At 41.0% G+C, this 26,118-nt stretch overlaps 1 protein-coding gene across 1 annotated transcript in view; it reads right to left on the bottom strand.

The window, feature by feature from the left end:
- Positions 1-26,118, bottom strand: part of galnt1 (UDP-N-acetyl-alpha-D-galactosamine:polypeptide N-acetylgalactosaminyltransferase 1) — a 75,911-nt gene that overhangs the window by 38,654 nt on the left and 11,139 nt on the right. Inside the window, exon 2 of the mRNA XM_046303455.1 lies at positions 5,192-5,303. The gene's annotated coding sequence lies outside the window, so the exon portion shown is untranslated. The remainder of the gene's footprint in view (positions 1-5,191; positions 5,304-26,118) is intronic.

The following is a 26,118-nucleotide window of genomic DNA, read 5'->3' as shown; positions in this document are numbered from 1 at the left end:
CCTTATCTGAAGTAGATCAATACATCCTCTATGGAAGACATGAACAGAGGAAGGTTTAAGCCTGAACCAAACACAGACCTTATCTGAAGTAGATCAATACATCCTCTATGGAAGACATGAACAGAGGTGGTTTAAGCCTGAACAAACACAGAACTGAAGTAGATCAATACACAGACCTTATCTGAAGTAGATCAAGACATCCTCTATGGAAGACATGAACAGAGGAGGTTTAAGCACGAAACACAGACCTTATCTGAAGTAGATCAAGACATCCTCTATGGAAGACATGATCTGTAAAATAACGAAGGAACCCCTTTTAAGTTCAGCCGCAAGTTATTACAGGAATTATAACGCGTCAACTATTTCTCTCTAAACCCTATACCTTTGACTATTACGAGCCTGCTGCTGCCTACCACCCCTCAGGCAGACTGCTCTATCAAATATCAAATCATAGACTTAACTATAATAAACACACAGAAATACGAGCCTTTGGTCAAATCCGGAAACTATCACCTCGAAAACAAAACGTTTATTCCGTTCCGTATTTTATCTAACGGGTGGCATCCATGAGTCTAAATATGCCTGTTACATTGCACAACCTTCAATGTTATGTCATAATTACCTACAATTCTGGCAAATTAGTTCGCAAAGAGCCAGGCCAAACTGTTGCATGTACCCTGACTCTGCGTGTAATGAACGCAAGAGAAGTGACACAATTTCACCTGGTTAATATTGCCTGCTAACCTGGATTTCTTTTAGCTAAATATGCAGGTTTAAAAATATATACTTCTGTGTATTGATTTTAAGAAAGGCATTGATGTTTATGGTTAGGTACACATTGGAGCAATGACAGTCGTTGATTGATTGTTTTTTATAAGATAAGTTTAATGCTAGCTAGCAACTTACCTTGGCTTACTGTATCCACATAACAGGCTGCCTCAGGTGCTTATCAGGTGGTTAAAACATTGGACTAGTTAACTGTAAGGTTGCAAGACGAATCCCCAAGCTGACAAGATACAAATCTGTCGTTCTGCCCCTGAACAGGCAATTAACCCACCGTTCCTAGGCCGTCATTGAAAATAAGAATGTGTTCTTAACTGACTTTCTTAGTTAAATAAAGGTGTAAAAAAATATTATAAAAATAAATACAATTAAAATTAGAATCTGCAAAATCGGCGCCCAAAAATCCCGATTTCTGATCGTTATGAAAACTTGAAATCTGCCCTAATTAATTGGCCATTCCGAATAATCAGTCAACCGCTAGCACACACACACACACACACACACACACACACACACACACACACACACACACACACACACACACACACACACACACACACACACACACACACACACACACACACACACACACACACACACACACACACACACACACACTGTCCCTCAGTTTGCCTTCTCTGCAGACTGTATTTCTAATCAGGGATGGCAGAGGACACCCACTATCTCTTCCCTGCTCACGTTGGCTTCTGGCTCACTCTGTCTGTGTGTGTGTGTGTGTGTGTGTGTGTGTGTGTGTGTGTGTGTGTGTGTGTGTGTGTGTGTGTGTGTGTGTGTGTGTGTGTGTGTGTGTGTGTGTGTGTGTGTGTGTGTGTGTGTGTGTGTGTGTGTGTGTGTGTGTGTGTGTGTGTGTGTGTGTGTGTGTCAGTGTGTCTATATTACATTTCAGGTTTGTTAGTATTTGCAGTCTCTGACAAAGATAGACTGCCTCTCTGACACAACACAGACCCCCCCCTCTCTCAAATCCCTCCCTCTTTCTTTTCTCTCTACCTTTTTCATCTCCATTTCCCCCTCCCTTCGATTAACATCCTTCTCTCATCCCTCTATTTTCCAGAGTGGTTGCCATCCCTACTTGCCTTCACAGAGGAGATCCCCTCCTCTCTCCTCTCTCCTTCCTCCGCTGGTTTAATCCTCCGTTCGAGGGAGATTGCACAACTACTAGGTTACAGCCAGAGAATAATTATCCTCTGAGGCTTGGAGATGTTCACTACTCAAGGATTTATGGAGTTGCTATGAGGAATGTGCTCAATGGGATTCTCTGTGTGTCCTGTGTGCGTGTGTCGTGCGTTGTCATGACACCAGAATTTAGAACCCAGTGCATTATCAAGCACACAAAAACACACACACACGGTCATAAATGATCATAGTGTGTTTGTGTGAGCAGCCCAGGCACACACACACACACACACACACACACACACACACACACACACACACACACACACACACACACACACACACACACACACACACACACACACACACACACACACACACACACACACACACACACACACACACACACACACACACACACTAGGACTTTTACAAAAAGTCAATTACCAACAATTAAAAGCACAATTACCATGTCAATGACGGATGAAGACGTCATGAAAATAAATGAACCGTCATAACCATTAATTATTTGTAATAAAAACAATTCTAAAACAAGTCTGAGTTGGGAATGAACAGCTGACTGAAAATATCTGGAATCTTTTGTGACTTAATAGATGCGTCTTCTCCTATTGAACTAAGCAGGGAAAAGACCGTATTGATCTCCAAGTCAGATTCCACCTGTGCATACAGAGCACAGCTGCTCACGCCAACCAGAACCTCCCCGATCAAATACTCCTATATCTGCACGGCGCCGTCAGCATTCAAACGCATGGAAAATGGCTCTCGCAATGTCAAATCATAGGCTTTATTAGTTGGGTGACAATGTCATTTGCTGGGTCATTGTTACCAAATGCACAGTAGAAAAGGGTGTTTTACTGACAGACTTGTGTAGGCTAACAGAGTGGACACAACTCACATCCTACAGACTGCACATCTTACTGCTGATTGGGCTTTTAGATGGACAGATTCACCATGACACATTGTTTTGGTAGTTTTGCTTTCATTTTTACATGAACATGATAAAGTTGTAATTTCCTAACTAGGACAGCTGCACTGTAGGCCTGTGGTCTGAGTCTGAGCAGGAGAACACCAGCTCTCCTCTGGAACTTTGCAAACCGTCAAAACCATTGGCTTTTCAAACCTAAAGCTATGCTATAGAATGAATGTGTTCATGCAACAAATGTTAATGGATCGAATGGTATCGAACACAATCACACAATTCAAACCCAATCGCACCGATACTTTTGGTTTGAAACGTATCGTTCCTGTATCATATCGGACCACATGTATCTAGATGTGTGTCAAATCGTGCTTGTAAGGAGAGATGCACATCCCTAGTCATTTGAGTTGAATCAGCAAATCACAGAGTATATTTCCTGCTTTTACTTCCTGCTTTTTCTTCCTGTTTTTACTTCCTGTTTTGCTCCTATGGGTACACTCGCAATTCCTGCCAGTCCACCCATTATGCCCATTCTACTCATTCTATTTCTATGGCAGCACATGCAGAGGAGAGGAGAAAATGTGTCCCCCAATTATTATTTTTTGCTATTTGGACGGTTATTACGGAGACACAGTTGTTTGACTGACCAATTACTGTCATCTGAAATTCCAGGAGCGTCACAGCCCTAACACACACACACTTCTGAATCAGTCTCTCTCTAGGACACGGCTACGCTTCAGTTCCAGGTCACAACCTCCTGGGGGTCAACAGCTCAGACTTACTCTAGACACACAGAGAGAGAGAGGGGGGAAGGGGAGCGGGAGCGGGAGGGAGGTAGAGGGGGAGCGAGGTAGAGGGAGGTAGAAGGAGGGGGAGGGAGTGTGAGGTAGGGTGAGGTAGAAGGAGGTAGAGGGGGAGGGAGGGGGAAGGCAGTAGAGGGAGGGGAGGGAGGTAGAGGGAGGTAGAGGGAGTTAGAGAGGGAGGGAGGTAGAGGGGGAGCGAGGTAGAGGGAGGTAGAAGGAGGGGGAGAGAGAGTGAGGTAGGGGGAGGTAGAAGGAGGTAGAGGGGGAGGGAGGGGGAAGGCAGTAGAGGGAGGGGGAGGGAGGTAGAGGGAGTTAGAGAGGGAGGGAGGTAGAAGGAGGGGGAAGGAGGTAGAGGGAGGTAAAGGGAGGGAGGTAGAGGGAGGGAGGTAGGAGGAGGGAGGGAGGGAGGAGAGGGAGGTGGAAGGGGGTAGAGGGAGGTAAAGAGAGGGGAGGTAAAGGGAGGGAGGGAGGTAGAAAGGGAGGGAGGTAGAAGGAGGTGGAAGGCGGTAGAGGGAGGTAAAGGGAGGGGGAGGTAGAGGGAGGTAGAAAGGGAGGGAGGTAGAAGGAGGGGGAAGGCGGTAGAGGGAGGTAAAGGGAGGGGGAGGTAGAGGGAGGGGGAGGTAGAGGGAGGTAGAAAGGGAGGGAGGTAGAAGGAGGGGGAAGGTGGTAGAGGGAGGGGGAGGGAGGAGGGAGGGGGAGGTAGAAAGGGAGGTAGAAAGGGAGGGAGGTAGAAGGAGGGGGAAGGCGGTAGAGGGAGGTAGAAAGGGAGGGAGGTAGAAGGAGGTGGAAGGCGGTAGAGGGAGGTAGAGGGAGGTAGAGGGAGGGAGGGAGGGGGGGAGGTAGGAGGGGGGGGGAGGTAGAGGGAGGGGGAGGGAGGGAGGTAGAGGGAGTGAGAGGGAGGTAGAGGGAGTGAGAGGGAGGTAGAGGGAGGGGTAAAGAGAGAGAAACTGCCCACAAAGGCAAAATAAAAGCACTGTCAAATTGATTACTGATGCAAAGCTTGGCACCAATGCAAAGTGGAATGAAACACTTCAATCTCAAACCACTCAGGCATTTTAGGACTGGAATCAATACACATTACTGTCACTGTGAGGGTGTTTCCTAGCACCAACACACACCCAACCAGTCTTATAAACCACAGCTCCCCTCCTCCCCCTGGCCTCTATGAATCCTGTGTAATTGCTCTTTTAACACAACTTGTAATTGGGGCGTGGTGACTACATCTCTGAGGCTTTGCACACACACACACACACACACACACACACACACACACACACACACACACACACACACACACACACACACACACACACACACACACACACACACACACACACACACACACACACACACACACACACACACACACACACACACACACACACACACACATCTCTGTGAGCAGTTTGACCCAGCAGACTTCTATTGACCTGGTCGAGTCAATGTCGGATGACTACAGTTTAGCCATGTGAAAGCTGTAGTAGTAAAACTAACATAACTGGTCCTCTCTCACACACACACAAAGCTGTACCTGTCCTGCTGAGTAAATGGGTCTCTGGTCCAGATGTACAGAGGCTCCACCAGCAGGGGGAGGAGCTTCAGAGATCCCACTTCCTCCTTCGCTTGTCACTCAAACATGCTCCCTGGAGACACAGAAACACATTGGTCAGTCTTCAAGCAACTCCCTCACACATACAGACACAGACAATACAGACCTGAGTCCAAGTATCGCCCCACTGGCAAGACCATGAGAAGACTAGTGTGGTTTAAGGTGAAGAAACAGGACTAACTCAGCCCCAACCCTGTGGCCACGTCAGACTTCTACAGTGTGAGAGTTCAGAAGGGCTCAGGAAGCCCCTGTTCAGTGATCTGTCTCTCACTCCCCTCCTCTGTGTGGACACCACATGTTCCTGCTCGATGGTTTTCCCATCCTGACCCCTCACTCTGGACCCGACCTGACCCAACCCACCGCCACAGTGTTCCCATCACACCTCAGGGACACACACATCCAGAGAGAGAGAACGAACGGCGTCACGGGGAGCGGAAGAGAGATCAGACGGCGTGTCACTCAACAGGCTAACACACACTTCCTTCACCACTTCCCTCTGTGGCAGGAAATGCATCATCACCATCACATCATATCACCTGGCTGTCTATCACTCAGAACATAGAGCAGGATCCAGATCATCTCTGTCATCAGCATGATTCACTGCTCACAGCTTCACAGCAGCCTCAGTATGTCTCACCTCCCAAGACCAATCCTCTATGGTTTCAATGGACTAATGGGCTCAAATATATTTCAATCAAAGAAGACAAATAACATCCAGCCAAAGATGAACCTGTGATGGTACAAAGACACACACACACACACACACACACACACACACACACACACACACACACACACACACACACACACACACACACACACACACACACACACACACACACACACACACACACACACACACACACACACACACACACACACACACACACACACACACACACTACACTGGAGTCTCAAGAACCAGCAGCAGGATGAGAGGCCGAAGTGACGCATGAGGAATGGATTGAGGGAGGGCTGAAGATTCTCAGAGCTGCTCATTTTAGGGGATTAATCTTCTATTTCTGACAAACAGAAATAAACTCCCCCAGAGAGAGAAAGAGAGACAGAGACTGAGAGAGACAGAGAGAGAGAGAGAGAGCGCGAGAGAGGGACAGAGAGAAAGAGAGAGACAGAGACTGAGAGACAGAGAGAGAGAGCGAGAGAGAGACAGAGAGAGACAGAGAGAGAGCGAGACAGAGACAGAGAGACAGAGAGAGAGAGCGAGAGAGAGACAGAGAGAAAGAGAGAGACAGAGACTGAGAGAGACAGAGAGACGAGAGAGAGAGAGAGAGAGAGAGAGAGAGAGAGAGAGAGAGAGAGAGAGAGAGAGAGAGAGAGAGAGAGAGAGAGAGAGAGAGAGAGAGAGAGAGAGAGAGAGAGAATGTCGTCCTCCAGAACCACAGTCTGGTCCTTGGCCTACATACAACCAAGACATCAGTCTGGTCTAGTGGGGCTTTATCCTGACAGAATGTGTGAATGCGAGGCATTGGGTTTCCACTGTAGCAGATAATGTCGTCCTTCAGCGTCTGATGGCAAAGAGATCTGCCACTGGGAACAGACGTCAAGTCAACGTCTATTCCACGTTGGTTCAAAGTCATTTCATTTAAATTATATGGAAACAACGTTAATTCAACCAGTGTGTGCCAAGTGAGCTGTGTTTATGTGTGTGTGTGTGTGTGTGTAACCCCCTCGACACACACACCATGCTCTGTGATGCAGAGCTAGAAAATGAGTGTTTCAGTTGTAGTGTAATGTGAAGATTAGAGAAGAACAAGCAAGGAGAGCATCTATAAATACACTGCTACACTGCCTGGCAATCATCACTAACCTGCATCCCATCCCTCCCTCCAGACCCAGGCAGGCAGCACAAAACATCACCCTATCTAGTACCAATGATAGGAGGATGTCCATGCATCTCTCTAATTCTCCCTCCCTCCCCATCTTCTCAAGCCAGTGGCTCACTGAATCTCCTGCCAGTTTGCATTATCTAGCCCAGTGAGTGTGTGTATATATGTGTGTGTCTGTCTGTGTAAGTGTGCTTTTGTGTGTGTGTGAGGTCAGGTGTGTGAAGTGTTAATAACAGTGCAGCAGATAGCAGTCACTAGGCTCCTCTCCAAAGCAGACAGCCAGGTCTACCAACCACACATTCCACGGAGAGTAGATAGCTCTAACAGAAAGTAGAGGGCTCTAACAGAGAGTAGAGAGCTCTAACAGAGATTAGAGAGCCCTAACAGAGAGTAGAGAGCACTAACAGAGGGGGAGAAGAGAGCTCTAACAGAGAGTAGAGAGCATTAACAGAGAGTAGAGAGCTCTAACAGAGAGTAGAGAGCTCTAACAGAGAGTAGAGAGCACTAACAGAGAGTAGAGAGCTCTAACAGATAGTAGAGAGCTCTAACAGAGAGTAGAGAGCTCTAACAGAGAGTAGAGAGCTCTAACAGAGAGTAGAGAGCACTAACGGGGAGTAGAGAGCTCTAACAGAGAGTAGAGAGCTCTAACAGAGAGTAGAGAGCACTAACAGAGAGTAGAGAGCTCTAACAGAGAGTAGAGAGCTCTAACAGAGAGTAAAGAGCACTAACAGAGAGTAGAGAGCGCTAACAGAGAGTAGACAGCTCTAAAAGAGAGTAGAGAGCTCTAACAGAGAGTAGAGAGCTCTAACAGAGAGTAGAGAGCACTAACATGCAGGTGCTTCTACACCTGCATTGCTTGCTGTTTGGGGTTTTAGGCTGGGTTTCTGTACAGCACTTTGAGATATCAGCTGATGTACGAAGGGGTATATAAATAAATCTGATTTGATTTGAACAGAGAGTAGAGAGCACTAACAGAGAGTAGAGAGCTCTAACAGAGAGTAGAGAGCACTAACAGAGAGTAGAGAGCTCTAACAGAGAGTAGAGAGCACTAACAGGGAGTAGAGAGCTCTAACAGAGAGTAGAGAGCTCTAATAGAGAGTAGAGAGCTCTAACAAAGAATAGAGGGCACTAACAGAGAGCCTCAAAACATTACAGTGTCTTGCGAAAGTATTCGGCCCCCTTGAACTTTGCGACCTTTTGCCACATTTCAGGCTTCAAACATAAAGATATAAAACTGTATTTTTTTGTGAAGAATCAACAACAAGTGGGACACAATCATGAAGTGGAATGACATTTATTGGATATTTCAAACTTTTTTAACAAAGCAAAAACTGAAAAATTGGGCGTGCAAAATTATTCAGCCCCTTTACTTTCAGTGCAGCAAACTCTCTCCAGAAGTTCAGTGAGGATCTCTGAATGATCCAATGTTGACCTAAATGACTAATAATGATAAATACAATCCACCTGTGTGTAATCAAGTCTCGTATAAATGCACCTGCACTGTGATAGTCTCAGAGGTCCGTTAAAAGCGCAGAGAGCATCATGAAGAACAAGGAACACACCAGGCAGGTCCGAGATACTGTTGTGAAGAAGTTTAAAGCCGGATTTGGATACAAAAATATTTCCCAAGCTTTAAACATCCCAAGGAGCACTGTGCAAGCGATAATATTGAAATGGAAGGAGTATCAGACCACTGCAAATCTAAAAAGACCTGGCCGTCCCTCTAAATGTTCAGCTCATACAAGGAGAAGACTGATCAGAGATGCAGCCAAGAGGCCCATGATCACTCTGGATGAACTGCAGAGATCTACAGCTGAGGTGGGAGACTCTGTCCATAGGACAACAATCAGTCGTATATTGCACAAATCTGGCAAGAGGAAAGCCATTTCTTAAAGATATCCATAAAAAGTGTTGTTTAAAGTTTGCCACAAGCCACCTGGGAGACACACCAAACATGTGGAAGAAGGTGCTCTGGTCAGATGAAACCAAAATTGAACTTTTTGGCAACAATGCAAAACATTATGTTTGGCGTAAAAGCAACACAGCTCATCACCCTGAACACACCAATCCCCACTGTCAAACATGGTGGTGGCAGCATCATTGTTTGGGCCTGCTTTTCTTCAGCAGGGACAGGGAAGATGGTTCAAATTGATGGGAAGATGGATGGAGCCAAATACAGGACCATTCTGGAAGAAAACCTGATGGAGTCTGCAAAAGACCTGAGACTGGGACGGAGATTTGTCTTCCAGCAAGACAATGATCCAAAACATAAAACAAAATCTACAATGGAATGGTTCAAAAATAAACATATCCAGGTGTTAGAATGGCCAAGTCAAAGTCCAGACCTGAATCCAATCGAGAATCTGTGGAAAGAACTGAAAAATGCTGTTCACAAATGCTCTCCATCCAACCTCACTGAGCTCGAGCTGTTTTGCAAGGAGGAATGGGAAAAAAATTCAGTCTCTCGATGTGCAAAACTGATAGAGACATACCCCAAGCGACTTACAGCTGTAATCGCAGCAAAAGGTGGCGCTACAAAGTATTAACTTAAGGGGGCTGAATCATTTTGCACGCCCAATTTTTCAGTTTTGGATTTGTATTTTTTTTTTTTATATCCAATAAATGTCGTTCCACTTCATGATTGTGTCCCACTTGTTGTTGATTCTTCACAAAAAAATACAGTTTTATATCTTTATGTTTGAAGCCTGAAATGTGGCAAAAGGTCGCAAAGTTCAAGGGGGCCGAATACTTTCGCAAGGCACTGTATATAATGTCTGTCTGACATATTACACATTCTCTGCTCTCACACACACATGGACAAGCACTTGCACGTGCCACACAGACTGATTTAGCTTTGGTACATACTATGTTCTCTCTCACATCTGCATAAACACAGACCCACGCGCGCGCAGTGGTAAAGAGCATCAACATGCTACAACAACATACATGTTATGTCACCCAAACGCATCCACTCAAAACAACATATAATGTCATATAAACACGCTTAAACATAAATCATCAACCGTTAGACGCTCATATGTCACTGAGATGTGATGTTTCCTAAAGGCACTGAGGAGTTCTTCAGACTACATACATGTCATGTGTAGCCCCAGCTCAGTGAGACAGCCGTCCAGGTATGACTGTGTCAATGGAAGGTAGAACTAGACTTGTTTTTCTGTCTGTCTGTCCGTCTACTGTGTGGAGGGTACCGCCGCCAGCTGAGACTGACTGTACTTCATGATTATCATGGTGATTAACAGGCCGCTCCAGCTATGCCTGTCAAAACCACAAACCCTGACGCCTGCTATGACATCACTCTCTAGAACCCCTCTCCTCCCTTCTCTCCTCTCCTCCCTTCTTCTCTCCTCTCCTCCCTTATTCTCTCCTCCCTTCCTCTCTTCTTCTCTCCTCTCCTCCCTTCTTCTCTCCTCTCCTACCTCTCCTCTCCTACCTTCTCCTACCTTCTTCTCTCCTCTCCTCCCTTCTTCTCTCCTCCCTTCTTCTCTCCTCCCTTCATCTCTTCTTCTCTCCTCTCTTCCATTATTCTCTCTCCTCTCTCCCTTCTCTCCTCTCCTACCTTATTCTCTCCTCTCCTCCCTTCTTCTCTCCTCTCATCTCCTCTCCTCCACCTAGCCCCAACAGCACTACAGAATCCAGTCTCAGCCAACACCCTCCTTTCCTTTCTCCTCTGCATTCTCTCCTCCTCTCCCACGCTGCCCTGTTTCCATTCTGTCTGTATAAATACCATTCCTGAGGAAGGAGAGAGACAGAGGGGCACACTCGGGGTGTAGGAGTATTTGAAGTGTTAGGATATCAGGAGCGTAGGAGTGTAGAGGACAGTCCTCTCTCCACACACTCGTATGGTACCTTAACACAGATAATAAACAGCTCCACTGTTCTGGAACTAAACATGGTGGAGGAGTTCCATTTCAGCACAGTCAGGCCATTCTGAGCATGTAAAGTCAGCTCAGAATGGCTGTAGAACCCCCCCTTCATCCTTCTCTCTCTCTTTCTCTGTCCACAGCCCAGCAACCACTCTTCACAGAACCACCATGGCAACCACACTAGTAGCTGGGAGAGAGAGAGAGAGAGAGAGAGAGAGAGAGAGAGAGAGAGAGAGAGAGAGAGAGAGAGAGAGAGAGAGAGAGAGAGAGAGAGAGAAGAGAGAGGGAGGGAGGGAGGGAGGGAGGGAGGGAGGGAGGGAGGGGGAGGGAGGGAGGGAGGGAGGGAGGGAGGGAGGGAGGGAGGGAGGGAGGGAGAGAGAAGAGAGAGAGAAGAGAGAGAGAAGAGAGAAAGGGTGGTAGAAGAGGAGATCTGAAAGGAGTTGGCTGTGTAACTGTTGTAGCAACAGCTGTCTGGCCATCAGCAAGCAGTTAGGCCATGGCAGTATGTCTGTTGTGTGTGTGTTGTGGAGGCATGTGTGTGTTCGAGTATGAGCTTGTGTGCCAGCCCAGCTGTCTGTTCACAGTCCACAAGTGTGTGTGTGTGTGTGCGCGCGCCTGTGTAAGTGTGTGTCAGAGGCTAGCGTATGACGAAACAGAGAGGTCTCCAAGGACGACATCCTCTGCTCTCAACAACAATGACGATGCCAACACACACACCAGGGTTTCCGTTAGGAAAATGTGGCTCCGGACATTTGACCGGCAGCAAATAATTATTATTTATTTTCAGGGGAAGATCAGCTGTAATACTGCAGATAGTGTGTGTGTTCTTTCAATGTAATTGTCTGCATCATTTCCAATCCCCTATACATTTTTTAACAAACATTATATTGTATTATTTTCCCTTAACCCTACCACCCCTCCCCTAATTGGAGTAAATTAATGGACAACAATACTTAGGCTTCTACTTCTAGTTGATACATACTATCTACATTAAACACATGGCACATTTCACACTAGTTATCTATTTATGTTAGTCCCACCCTTCAGCTACCCTCAACCCTTCCCATCAACAGCACCCACCCGTAGCACGCTCTCCAGCAGGTATATCTCACTGGTCATCCCCAAAGCCAACACCCCCTTTGGCCGCCTTTCCTTCCAGTTCTCTGCTGCCAATGACTGGAACGAATTGCAAAAATCTCTGAAGTTGGACTTATATTTCCCTCACTAACTTTAAACATCAGTTATCTGAGCAGCTATGCGATCGCTGCAGCTGTACATAGCCCATCTGTAGATAGCCCACCCAATCTCCCTACCTCATCCCCATATTGTTTTTATTTACTTTTCTGCCCCCTCTGCACATCATCATAATCTGCGCATTTATCACTTCAGTGTTAATTTGCTAAATTGTAATTACTTCGCTACTATGGCCTATGTATTGCCTTACCTCCCCACGCAATTTACACACAATGCATATAGACTTTTTCTATTGTGTTATTGTCTCTGTTTGTTTATTCCATGTGTAACTCTGTGTTGTCGTTTGTGTACCACTGCTTTGCTTTATCTTGGCCAGGTCCCAGTTGTAAATGAGAAATTGTTCTTGCCTAGCTGGTGAAATAAAGGTGTTCTCAACTGGCCTACCTGGTTAGATAAAGGTGTTCTCAACTGGCCTACCTGGTTAGATAAAGGTGTTCTCAACTGACCTACCTGGTTAGATAAAGGTGACCTGGTTAGATAAAGGTGTTCTCAACTGGCCTACCTGGTTAGATAAAGGTGTTCTCAACTGGCCTACCTGGTTAGATAAAGGTGTTCTCAACTGGCCTACCTGGTTAGATAAAGGTGTTCTCAACTGGCCTACCTGGTTAGATAAAGGTGTTCTCAACTGGCCTACCTGGTTAGATAAAGGTGTTCTCAACTGGCCTACCTGGTTAGATAAAGGTGTTCTCAACTGGCCTACCTGGTTAGATAAAGGTGTTCTCAACTGGCCTACCTGGTTAGATAAAGGTGTTCTCAACTGGCCTACCTGGTTAGATAAAGGTGTTCTCAACTGACCTACCTGGTTAGATAAAGGTGTTCTCAACTGACCTACCTGGTTAGATAAAGGTGTTCTCAACTGACCTACCTGGTTAGATAAAGGTGTTCTCAACTGACCTACCTGGTTAGATAAAGGTGTTCTCAACTGACCTACCTGGTTAGATAAAGGTGTTCTCAACTGGCCTACCTGGTTAGATAAAGGTGTTCTCAACTGACCTACCTGGTTAGATAAAGGTGTTCTCAACTGACCTACCTGGTTAGATAAAGGTGCATTTTTAAAATATATATATATTTTTCAATTTATCTCTGAAAACCATCCAGTTTGGATTTCTACTTGCCAAATATTTTTCAACGGCGCTGTGATGTTTCACAAAAGTTCTGATCCTTTCTATTCTCATAGATTCTACAGATAGTAAATTAAAGATTAACATTTTTACTAAGAGTATTATTATACGAGTGATTGAATGGCTATGGCTTTCAGATCACCCAGTAGTGCAATCTGCAGACTTAGCTCCAGGTTCAGCCGTTCCTGAACCTGCGACCAAACACCAAGCTAGACATATTGAACTAGAGGTCGACTGATTATGATTTTTCAACGCCGATACCGATGCCGTTTATTGGAGGACCAAAAAAGCCGATACCAATTAATCAGACATTATTATTATTTTTTTGTAATAATGACAGTTGCAACAATACTGAATGAACACTTATTTTAACTTAATATAATACATCAATAAAAGCAATTTAGCCTCAAATAAATAATGAAACATGTTCAATTTGGTTTAAATAATGAAAAAACAAAGTGTTGGAGAAGAAAGTAAAAGTGCAATATGTGCCATGTAAGAAAGCTAACGTTTCAGTTCCTTGCTCAGAACATGAGAACATATGAAAGCTGGTGGTTCCTTTTAACATGAGTCTTCAATATTCCCAGGTAAGAAGTTTTAGGTTATAGTTATTCTAGGAATTATAGGACTATTTCTCTCTATACGATTTGTATTTCATTAACCTTTGATTAATTTGATTAACCTTTGATTAACCTTTGACTGGATGTTCTTATAGGCACTTTAGTATTGCCAGTGTAACAGTATAGCTTCCATCTCTCCTGCCGCTACCTGGGCTCGAACCAGGAACACATCAACAACAGCCACCCCCGAAGCATCGTTACCCATCGCTCCACAAAAGCTGCAAGGGGAACAACTACTCCAAGTATCAGAGCAAGTGACATGTGAAACACTATTAGCGCGCACCCCGCTAACTAGCTAGCTATTTCACATCAGTTACACCAGCCTAATCTCGGGAGATGATAGGCTTGAAGTCATTAACAGCGCAATGCTTGAAGCATTGCGAAGAGCTGCTGGCAAAACACACAAAAGTGCTGTTTGAATGAATGCTTATGAGCCTGCTGGTGCCTATTATCGCTCAGTCAGACTGCGCTATCAAATCATAGACTTAATTATAACATAATACACACAGAAATACGAGCCTTAGGTCATTAATATGGTTGAATCCAGAAACTATAATTTCGAAAACAAAAAGTTTATTCTTGCAGTTAAATACAGAACCGTTCTGTATTTTATCTAACGGGTTGCAACCCTAAGTCTAAATATTCTTGTTACATTGTACAACCTTAAATGTTATGTCATGATTCCGTAAAATTCTGGCAAATTATTTCGCAACGAGCCAAGCGGCCCAAACTGTTGCATATACCCTGACTCTGCGTGCAATGAACGCAAGAGAAGTGACATAATTTCACCTGGTTAATATTGCCTGCTAACCTGGATTTCTTTTAGCTAAATATGCAGGTTTAAAAATATATACTTCTGTGTATTGATTTTAAGAAAGGCATTGATGTTTATGGTTAGGTACACGTTGGAGCAATGACAGTCCTTTTTCGCAAATGTGCACCGCATCGATTATATGCAACGCAGGACACGCTAGATAAACTAGTAATATCATCAACCATGAGTAGTTATAACTAGTGATTATGATTGACTGATTGTTTTCTACAAGATAAGTTAAATGCTAGCAAGCAACTTACTTTGGCTTCTTACTGCATTCGCGTAACATGCAGGCTCCACGTGAGGCAGGTGGTTAGAGCGTTGGACTAGTTAACCGTAAGGTTGCAAGATTGAATCCCTGAGGTGACAAGGTAAAAATCTGTCGTTCTGCCCTTGAACAAGGCAGTTAACTCACCGTTCCTAGGCCGTCATTGAAAATAAGAAAGTGTTCTTAACTGACTTGCCTAGTTAACCTGTTACTCCTACCCCCTACTTTTTTGAACATTCTGTTAAAAATCGCGCAACATTTCAGCGCCCTACTACTCATGCCAGGAATATAGTATATGCATATGATTAGTATGTGTGGATAGAAAACACTCAGACGTTTATAAAACTGGTTAAATCACGGCTGTGACTATAACAGAACGTGCGTTTCATCGAAAAGTGCAGGAAAATCTGATCACTGAAAATGGGAAAATATATCCATGCGCCACTTCAACCAATTGTTAAACGTGAACCACATTAAATGGGGCCGAGGTTGCAATACCTACAGCTTCCACACGATGTCAACAGTCTTGTCATTTGCCTACGATTTGTTTCTTGGTCAAACAGACACAAGGCAGCGCAGTTCTTCTGGTCTCCGACCGGATATTTTGGTTGAGATTTACCCGGACATTGTTTCCAGACGTACAGCTATAGAATATACATCGCCTCGTGATCAATTTGATCGCTTATTAACGTTTACTAATACCTAAAGTTGCATTACAAAAGTATTTCGAAGTGTTTTGTGAAAGTTTATCGTCGACTTTTTTAATTTTAAAAAATTACGTTACGTTATAAAACGCTATTTTTTTTGTTGATCACACAGTCTTCATAGATCGATATCTAGGCTATATATGGACCGATTTAATTGAAAAAAAGACCCAATAGTGATGTTTATGGGACATCTAGGAGTGCCAACAAAGAAGATGGTCAAAGTAATGAATGTTTTATATTTTATTTGTGCGTTTTGTGTAGCACCGACTACGCTATTTATTTTGTTTACGTCCCCTGCGGGTCTTTTGGGGTGTTACATGCTATCAGATAATAGCTTCTCATGCTTTCGCCAAAAGATAGCTGCATACAACGAGTGTAGCTTTAATTCAATACCCTGCATGTGTATTTTAATGAAGGTTTGAGTTTTAACGAGTGCTATTAGCATTTAGCGTAGCGCATTTGCATTTTCCAGATGTCTAGATGGGACGCCTGCCTGTCAGGTAGGAGCAAGAGGTTAAATAAAGTTGTGAAAATGGGAAAATATATCCATGCGCCACTTCAACCAATTGTTAAACGTGAACCACATTAAATGGGGCCAAGGTTGCAATACCTACAGCTTCCACACGATGTCAACAGTCTTGTCATTTGCCTACGATTTGTTTCTTGGTCAAACAGACACAAGGCAGCGCAGTTCTTATATCCATGCAGGCTCTAAAAATAAAAATCGGCAAAATCGGCGTCCAAAAATACAGATTTCCGATTGTTATGAAAACTCTAAATCGGCCCTAATTAATCGGCCATTCCGATTAATCGGCTGACCTCTAATATGAACAGTACCAAAACAAGTGATGTAATGATTCTGTCTCTTACATTTACATTTACATTTAAGTCATTTAGCAGACGCTCTTATCAATCACAGCCAAACCTGGACAACTGGGATGGTTGTGTCCCCTCATAACATTCTATTGGTTGTATCCCCACGTAACATTCTATTGGTTGTATCCCCACGTAACATTCCATTAGTTGTATCCCCACATAACATTCTATTAGTTGTATCCCCACATAACATTCTATTGGTTGTATCCCCACGTAACATTCTATTGGTTGTATCCCCACATAACATTCCATTAGTTGTATCCCCACATAACATTCTATTGGTTGTATCCCCACGTAACATTCCATTAGTTGTATCCCCACATAACATTCTATTGGTTGTATCCCCCACATAACATTATATTGGTTGTATCCCCCACTTAACATTCTATTGGTTGTATCCCCACATAACATTATATTGGTTGTATCCCCACATAACATTCTATTGGTTGTATCCCCACATAACATTCTATTGGTTGTATCCCCACATAACATTATATTGGTTGTATCCCCACATAACATTATATTGGTTGTATCCCCACTTAACATTCTATTGGTTGTATCCCCACATAACATTCTATTGGTTGTAACCACATAACATTCTATTGGTTGTATCCTCCACATAACATTATATTGGTTCTATTGGTTGTATCCCCCACACAACATTCTATTGGTTGTACCCACATTACATTATACTGGTTGTATCCTCCACATAACATTATATTGGTTGTATCCCCACATTACATTATATTGGTTGTATCCCCACATAACATTCTATTGGTTGTATCCCCACATAATATTATATTGGTTGTATCCCCACATAACATTCTATTGGTTGTATCCCCACATAACATTATATTGGTTGTATCCCCACATAACATTCTATTAGTTGTATCCCCACATAACAATCTATTAGTTGTATCCCCACATAACAATCTATTGGTTGTATCCCCACATAACATTCTATTAGTTGTATCCCCACATAACATTCTATTGGTTGTATCCCCACATAACATTCTATTAGTTGTATCCCCACATAACATTATATATCCCCACATAACATTATATTGGTTGTATCCCCCATAACACATAACATTATATTGGTTGTATCCCCACATAACATTATATTGGTTGTATCCCCACATAACATTATATTGGTTGTATCCCCACATAACATTATATTGGTTGTATCCCCACATAACATTATATTGGTTGTATCCCCACATAACATTATATTGGTTGTATCCCCACATAACATTATATTGGTTGTATCCCCACATAACATTATATTGGTTGTATCCCCACATAACATTATATTGGTTGTATCCCCACATAACATTATATTGGTTGTATCCCCACATAACATTATATTGGTTGTATCCCCACATAACATTATATTGGTTGTATCCCCCACATAACATTCTATTGGTTGTATCCCCACATAACATTATATTGGTTGTATCCCCACATAACATTATATTGGTTGTATCCCCACATAACATTATATTGGTTGTATCCCCACATAACATTATATTGGTTGTATCCCCACATAACATTATATTGGTTGTATCCCCACATAACATTCTATTGGTTGTATCCCCACATAACATTATATTGGTTGTATCCCACATAACATTATATTGGTTGTATCCCCACATAACATTATATTGGTTGTATCCCCACATAACATTATATTGGTTGTATCCCCACATAACATTATATTGGTTGTATCCCCACATAACATTATATTAGTTGTATCCCCACATAACATTATATTAGTTGTATCCCCACATAACATTATATTGGTTGTATCCCCACATAACATTATATTGGTTGTATCCCCACATAACATTCTATTGGTTGTATCCCCACATAACATTCTATTAGTTGTATCCCCACATAACATTCTATTGGTTGTATCCCCACATAACATTATATTGGTTGTATCCCCACATAACATTCTATTGGTTGTATCCCCACATAACATTCTATTAGTTGTATCCCCACATAACATTCTATTAGTTGTATCCCCACATAACATTATATTGGTTGTATCCCCACATAACATTCTATTGGTTGTATCCCCACATAACATTCTATTAGTTGTATCCCCACATAACATTATATTAGTTGTATCCCCACATAACATTATATTAGTTGTATCCCCACATAACATATATTGGTTGTACATAACATTATATTGGTTGTATCCCCACATAACATTATATTGGTTGTATCCCATAACATAACATTATATTAGTTGTATCCCCACATAACATTATATTGGTTGTATCCCCACATAACATTATATTGGTTGTATCCCCACATAACATTATATTGGTTGTATCCCCACATAACATTATATTGGTTGTATCCCCACATAACATTATATTGGTTGTATCCCCACATAACATTATATTGGTTGTTTCCCACATAACATTCTATTGGTTGTATCCCATTCACATAACATTATATTTGTATCCCCACATAACATTATATTAGTTGTATCCCCACATAACATTATAACATAACATTATATTGGTTGTATCCCCACATAACATTCTATTGGTTGTATCCCCACATAACATTCTATTGGTTGTATCCCCACATAACATTCTATTAGTTGTATCCCCACATAACATTCTATTAGTTGTATCCCCACATAACATTATATTGGTTGTATCCCCACATAACATTCTATTGGTTGTATCCCCACATAACATTCTATTAGTTGTATCCCCACATAACATTCTATTAGTTGTATCCCCACATAACATTCTATTAGTTGTATCCCCACATAACATTCTATTAGTTGTATCCCCACGTAACATTCTATTGGTTGTATCCCCACATAACATTATATTAGTTGTATCCCCACATAACAATCTATTGGTTGTATCCCCCACATAACATTATATTGGTTGTATCCCCACATAACATTATATTGGTTGTATCCCCACATAACATTATATTGGTTGTATCCTCACATAACATTATATTAGTTGTATCCCCACATAACATTATATTAGTTGTATCCCCACATAACATTATATTGGTTGTATCCCCACATAACATTATATTAGTTGTATCCCCACATAACATTATATTGGTTGTATCCCCACATAACATTATATTAGTTGTATCCCCACATAACATTATATTAGTTGTATCCCCACATAACATTATATTGGTTGTATCCCCACATAACATTATATTGGTTGTATCCCCACATAACATTATATTGGTTGTATCCCCACATAACAGTTGTATCCCCACATAACATTATATTGGTTGTATCCCCACATAACACATTATAACATTTATTGGTTGTATCCTCCACATAACATTATATTAGTTGTATCCCCACATAACATTATATTGGTTGTATCCCCACATAACATTATATTGGTTGTATCCTCACATAACATTCTATTGGTTGTATCCCCACATAACATTCTATTGGTTGTATCCCCACATAACATTCTATTAGTTGTATCCCCACATAACATTATATTGGTTGTATCCCCACATAACATTATATTGGTTGTATCCCCACATAACATTCTATTGGTTGTATCCCCACATAACATTCTATTAGTTGTATCCCACATAACATTCTATTAGTTGTATCCCCACATAACATTCTATTAGTTGTATCCTCACATAACATTATATTGGTTGTATCCCCCAACATAACATTATATTGGTTGTATCCCCACATAACATTCTATTGGTTGTATCCCCACATAACATTATATTGGTTGTATCCCCACATAACATTATATTGGTTGTATCCCCCAACATAACATTATATTGGTTGTATCCCCACATAACATTATATTGGTTGTATAACACATAACATTATATTGGTTGTATCCCCACATAACATTATATTAGTTGTATCCCCACATAACATTATATTGGTTGTATCCCCACATAACATTATATTGGTTGTATCCCCACATAACATTATATTGGTTGTATCCCCACATAACATTATATTGGTTGTATCCCCACATAACATTATATTGGTTGTATCCCCACATAACATTATATTGGTTGTATCCCCACATAACATTATATTGGTTGTATCCCCACATAACATTATATTGGTTGTATCCCCACATAACATTATATTGGTTGTATCCCCACATAACATTATATTAGTTGTATCCCCACATAACATTATATTGGTTGTATCCCCACATAACATTATATTGGTTGTATCCCCACATAACATTATATTGGTTGTATCCCCACATAACATTATATTGGTTGTATCCCCACATAACATTATATTGGTTGTATCCCCACATAACATTATATTGGTTGTATCCCCACATAACATTATATTGGTTGTATCCCCACATAACATTATATTAGTTGTATCCCCACATAACATTCTATTGGTTGTATCCCCACATAACATTATATTAGTTGTCCCCACATAACATTATATTGGTTGTATCCACATAACATTATATTGGTTGTATCCCCACATAACATTATATTGGTTGTATCCCCACATAACATTATATTGGTTGTATCCCCACATAACATTATATTGGTTGTATCCCCACATAACATTATATTGGTTGTATCCCCACATAACATTATATTATTGGTTGTATCCCCACATAACATTATATTGGTTGTATCCCCACATAACATTATATTGGTTGTATCCCCACATAACATTATATTGGTTGTATCCCCACATAACATTATATTGGTTGTATTAACATTATATTAGTTCCCCACATAACATTATATTGGTTGTATCCCACATAACATTCTATTGGTTGTATCCCCACATAACATTATATTGGTTGTATCCCCACATAACATTCTATTAGTTGTATCCCCACATAACATTCTATTAGTTGTATCCCCACATAACATTATATTGGTTGTATCCTCACATAACATTCTATTAGTTGTATCCCCACATAACATTCTATTGGTTGTATCCCCACATAACATTATATTAGTTGTATCCCCACATAACATTCTATTGGTTGTATCCCCACATAACATTATATTGGTTGTATCCCCACATAACATTATATTGGTTGTATCCCCACATAACATTATATTGGTTGTATCCCCACATAACATTATATTAGTTGTATCCCCACATAACATTATATTGGTTGTATCCCCACATAACATTATATTAGTTGTATCCCCACATAACATTATATTGGTTGTATCCCCACATAACATTATATTGGTTGTATCCCCACATAACATTATATTGGTTGTATCCCCACATAACATTATATTAGTTGTATCCCCACATAACATTATATTAGTTGTATCCCCACATAACATTCTATTGGTTGTATCCCCACATAACATTATATTGGTTGTATCCCCACATAACATTATATTGGTTGTATCCCCACATAACATTATATTGGTTGTATCCCACATAACATTATATTGGTTGTATCCCCACATAACATTCTATTAGTTGTATCCTCACATAACATTCTATTAGTTGTATCCCCACATTATTGGTTGTATCCCAACATAACATTATATTGGTTGTATCCCCACATAACATTATATTGGTTGTATCCCCACATAACATTATATTGGTTGTATCCTCACATAACATTATATTAGTTGTATCCCCACATAACATTATATTGGTTGTATCCCCACATAACATTATATTAGTTGTATCCCCACATAACATTATATTGGTTGTATCCCCACATAACATTCTATTGGTTGTATCCCCACATAACATTATATTGGTTGTATCCCCACATAACATTATATTGGTTGTATCCCCACATAACATTATATTGGTTGTATCCCCACATAACATTATATTGGTTGTATCCCCACATAACATTATATTGGTTGTATCCCCACATAACATTATATTGGTTGTATCCCCACATAACATTATATTAGTTGTATCCCCACATAACATTCTATTGGTTGTATCCCCACATAACATTATATTGGTTGTATCCCCACATAACATTATATTGGTTGTATCCCCACATAACATTCTATTAGTTGTATCCCCACATAACATTATATTAGTTGTATCCCCACATAACATTATATTAGTTGTATCCCCACATAACATTATATTAGTTGTATCCCCACATAACATTATATTGGTTGTATCCCCACATAACATTCTATTAGTTGTATCCCCACATAACATTCTATTAGTTGTATCCCCACATAACATTATATTAGTTGTATCCCCACATAACATTCTATTGGTTGTATCCCCACATAACATTATATTGGTTGTATCCCCACATAACATTATATTGGTTGTATCCCCACATAACATTCTATTAGTTGTATCCCCACATAACATTATATTAGTTGTATCCCCACATAACATTCTATTGGTTGTATCCCCCAACATAACATTATATTGGTTGTATCCCCACATAACATTATATTGGTTGTATCCTCACATAACATTCTATTAGTTGTATCCCCACATAACATTATATTGGTTGTATCCCCACATAACATTATATTGGTTGTATCCCCACATAACATTATATTGGTTGTATCCCCACATAACATTCTATTGGTTGTATCCCCACATAACATTATATTGGTTGTATCCCCACATAACATTATATTGGTTGTATCCCCACATAACATTCTATTAGTTGTATCCCCACATAACATTATATTGGTTGTATCCCCAACATAACATTATATTAGTTGTATCCCCACATAACATTATATTGGTTGTATCCCCACATAACATTATATTGGTTGTATCCCCACATAACATTATATTGGTTGTATCCCCACATAACATTATATTGGTTGTATCCCCACATAACATTATATTGGTTGTATCCCCACATAACATTATATTGGTTGTATCCCCACATAACATTATATTGGTTGTATCCCCACATAACATTATATTGGTTGTATCCCCACATAACATTATATTGGTTGTATCCCCACATAACATTATATTGGTTGTATCCCCACATAACATTATATTGGTTGTATCCCCACATAACATTATATTGGTTGTATCCCCCAACATAACATTATATTAGTTGTATCCCCACATAACATTCTATTGGTTGTATCCCCCAACATAACATTATATTGGTTGTATCCCCACATAACATTATATTGGTTGTATCCCCACATAACATTATATTGGTTGTATCCCCAACATAACATTATATTAGTTGTATCCCCACATAACATTCTATTGGTTGTATCCCCACATAACATTCTATTGGTTGTATCCCCACATAACATTATATTGGTTGTATCCCCACATAACATCATATTGGTTGTATCCCCCAACATAACATTATATTGGTTGTATCCCCACATAACATCATATTGGTTGTATCCCCCAACATAACATTATATTGGTTGTATCCCCCAACATAACATTCCCCACACAACAATAATTCGGTATAATCATTTAAATTGAAAAGCTCTAAGCTTTGAATCCGGCGTTGTTTTGTATATCAATTCATAAACCACGTGCCAAGGAATCGGCACATCGAAAAACTATTTTGCAACCTGTATGGTGGTAGCATTGAAATTTTCCAGACATTTAAGTAATTTAACCTGATGAGGGCGTACACCCACAGTGCTCAGGATGACAGAAATCACATTATGTTAATTCATCTTAACAGAACATGCAACTCCAGGATGTCAAAGGGTCTGTCATTCCTATCAAATTCTAATACTAATTTGAAAATGTTAGAATAACTGTCCACATTTACTTTTCCTCAGTCAACAAGACCATTAACGATTATCACTAGCCTGTCAATCTACAATCACCCATAGTAGAAAAGTTGACCTATTCTATTGGTGCAACAAAATAACTAGCCTTTTCAAAACAGACTCTGGGACAGTTGTGGGACGATAGATCCCAAAGTCATACAACCAGTAGGTCTAGGATACAAACAAAACTTTAAAAAGCAATGAGGCTGATGCAACAGATCAGATCGTTTAGCGTAAAATGTTTATAAACTATTATTTCTACACATCATAAGCGCATCAATGAGCACAAGGCAGTAGGTTACGTGCGAATGTTCGTTCAATAATGGAGATAGCGGGAAAACAGTGCAACGCATATATACGAGAGGTTTGATGTGACAGAGATGAAAATATCTGTCACATGAAATGTAGAAAGACAGGAGCTCTAAAGATGCAACAACTACATGGGTTGCTAATATGAATAGGGTTGCTAATATGAATAGGGTTGCTAATATGAATAGGGTTGCTAATATGAACAGGGTTGCCAATATGAATAGGGTTGCTAATATGAATAGGGTTGCTAATATGAATAGGGTTGCTAATATGAATAGGGTTGCTAATATGAATAGGGTTGCTAATATGAATAGGGTTGCTAATATGTATAGGGTTGCTAATATGAATAGGGTTGCTAATATGTATAGGGTTGCTAATATGAATAGGGTTGCTAATATGAATAGGGTTGCTAATATGAATAGGGTTGCTAATATGAATAGGGTTGCTAATATGAATAGGGTTGAAGATTGGCTACTGGACAATGAAAGAAAGTTGATTTGAAAACCAATAAATAGAAAAAGGCTACTGGTTTCAAGGGCATGTGAAATACTTTTTTGGCTAGGCTACTTTGAAGCAAGCCTCATAATATGATGTAAACATTCAGGTTTCAAACAATTAAGTAGGCTATATGTTTTCAAAATGCATACTGCCTCCAGCTCATTGCAAAGTGGTGTGTGAACCAGTGCTGAAGCCTGGTTACCGTTGTCTATGCACTTGATTAGCGAATGGGAAGCACCCTTCAACTACCAGTAAAAAAAAAAAATAGTAGCTCTTTAATTGTGGCCATAAAAACAGTTAACACGCGATTGCATTTCGGATTGTTGTGCAATGATTGAGCTTATAAAAGCATGTTTCACTCCAGCAGCAACGAAGGAGCTGTTTGAGGAGCTGTTTAAGGAGCTATTTGAGGAGTTGTTTGAGGATTGAGGAGCTGTTTGAGGAGCTGTTTGAGGATTGAGGAGCTGTTTGAGGAGCTGTTTGAGGCTGGAGGAGCTGTTTGAGGAGCTGTTTGAGGAGCTGTTTGAGGGTTGAGGAGCAGTTTGGGGAGCTGTTTGAGGGTTGAGGAGGTGTTTGAGCTGCTTCCTGTTTACAGAGAGTGGTGACTGCTGAGCAGAGGAAAAACATAGACGCTGAAACCACGTTGACAGACCTGGGCCTACATGTACACCAGTCCACCTACACAAACCAAGACCATCCAGATCTCTTGTCCTCGAGCTACAGTAGGTTATATCCTGTAGTGACAGTCCAGATATCTTGTCCTCTAGCTACAGTAGGTTATATCCTGTAGTCACAGTCCAGATCTCTTGTCCTCGAGCTACAGTAGGTTATATCCTGTAGTCACAGTCCAGATCTCTTGTCCTCTAGCTACAGTAGGTTATATCCTGTAGTCACAG

This window comes from Oncorhynchus gorbuscha, linkage group LG15, assembly GCF_021184085.1.
Source record: "Oncorhynchus gorbuscha isolate QuinsamMale2020 ecotype Even-year linkage group LG15, OgorEven_v1.0, whole genome shotgun sequence".
Taxonomy (NCBI): domain Eukaryota; kingdom Metazoa; phylum Chordata; class Actinopteri; order Salmoniformes; family Salmonidae; genus Oncorhynchus; species Oncorhynchus gorbuscha.
Note: the sequence above shows the minus strand (reverse complement) of the source record. Positions and strands in the feature narration are given on the sequence as shown.